At 27.9% G+C, this 1,675-nt stretch overlaps 1 long non-coding RNA gene across 1 annotated transcript; it reads right to left on the bottom strand.

Annotated features, from left to right (window-relative positions):
• Window positions 1–406: 406 nt before the first annotated feature.
• On the bottom strand, window positions 407–1,589 carry LOC124419133. Its single transcript, XR_006940425.1, has 5 exons — window positions 1,532–1,589; window positions 1,348–1,464; window positions 1,099–1,284; window positions 887–1,041; window positions 407–829 (listed from the first exon to the last, which is right to left on the bottom strand). It is a non-coding gene; the product is annotated as an uncharacterized LOC124419133 (long non-coding RNA).
• Between the last annotated feature and the right edge of the window lie 86 nt (window positions 1,590–1,675).

Raw genomic sequence — 1,675 nt, 5'->3', positions numbered from 1 at the left:
CGGTTGTCTCAGATTTTTGTTCATATCTCCGTTATTTACCGACCGATTTTGCTGATTTTAAATAGCGATCTTCTCGAAATCATGTCTAATAGAATTATTGAAGATTTGGATCTCGCCGATATCTGGGGTCCTCTAAAAACTTATTTCAACGGACAGACAGACGGACATGGCTCAATCGATTTCGCTATCTATAAGGATTCAGAATATATATACTTTATAGGGTAGGAAAATTATATTATAGAAATTACAAACGGAATGACAAACTTATATATACCCTTCTCACGAAGGTGAAAGGTATAAAAATTGAGTTTATTTAATTTTAAATAATTGAAAAAAGATAAATTTTATATTACTAAAAATACTCTTAAACTCTTATTTTATATTTAAAATTTCATGTTAATGGTCAAAACTTTTGAATATTTTTTTGTAGTAGGTAAATCGTATAAAAATGATTGTATGAAATTATAAAAAACATCGGATTCTTCCGGATACTCAAGATTAAATAAAAAAAATTTTAAACAATACATCATGAGCATTTAAAAATGTCAAAATTGGATATTTCACATTGTCTACAAAAACAAAAATAGATTTAATATTGCATATTTCGCCTATAATTAATAATCTTGGCTGTATATTTCGGCATTGTAGCTTCAGTAATTTGATTTTAACTTCCAATTCCTCTAATGTATTTGCTATTATTGCGAATCCTTCTTGGGAATCAGCAATTGAGTATTTTTTCGAAACTTTGCGCCACTAGACTCTGTAGAAACTTTAAGTTGTGGTGGGAAAAGGTTATGTAGAAACCAGAAAATCATAAATGTTTTGGACTCTGTAATAAAAGCATTTATTAAAATAAATTTTATCTTTTAAAATAAGAGTTTTTTACCATCATTTTTGGACTCAATATCGGCAAAGCTTTTTAGAAATGTATGCGGAAGAAATTTTAGTTTTTAAAACACACAAAATTTGTTCGCTAAATTTAGGCCATCGTTCATGCAAATTTTTGGCCATTGGAAACTTTAGGGCGAAATCTATATCAATCTAAAAAGAAAAAGTAAAATTACAATATATAAAAATATTTGTATGTCAGAAATTTACCAAATGAAAACCTGATGGTTTTATGTAGTCAGGCCATAACTTGAAAATTTCAGCTGTTGTCTGAGATTCCGATATCTGTTTGAACCGAAATGACGCACAATCTGCGCCAATAAATGTCAAACTCCCCAGCTGTTATTTGTTCACTTTGAAGATATTGTAAATACAGGGTAGAATTTTCTTCTGACTCTGAAATAACAACAATTATTAAATATACATAAGTAAAAACAATATAATAATCATTTTACTTACCTTCTAAAGTATTTATATCAGGTTTACTTTCACATTTTTTAAAACATCCTTTGAAAGCCTTTTTAAATTAGCTACTTTATTGTAAATTTTCCCTCTCTTTCCGCTTTTATAAAAATCCTGTCAATTATAAATGGAAACATTAAAAAGTGACAACAAAAAACTTTTAGAATATATATGTACTTACAAGTTCCTCTGAGGGGAATATTGAACATATTTCTTTTTTTGAAAAGGTGGTCTTTACGCCCTTATTCGCATCCATGCTTCAATTATTAAATATACATAAGTAAGAACAATATAATAATCATTTTACTTACCTTCTAAAGTATTT

Source organism: Lucilia cuprina, chromosome 2 (assembly GCF_022045245.1).
Source record: "Lucilia cuprina isolate Lc7/37 chromosome 2, ASM2204524v1, whole genome shotgun sequence".
In the NCBI taxonomy this organism is placed as follows: domain Eukaryota; kingdom Metazoa; phylum Arthropoda; class Insecta; order Diptera; family Calliphoridae; genus Lucilia; species Lucilia cuprina.
This window is presented reverse-complemented; position numbering and strand designations above follow the sequence as displayed.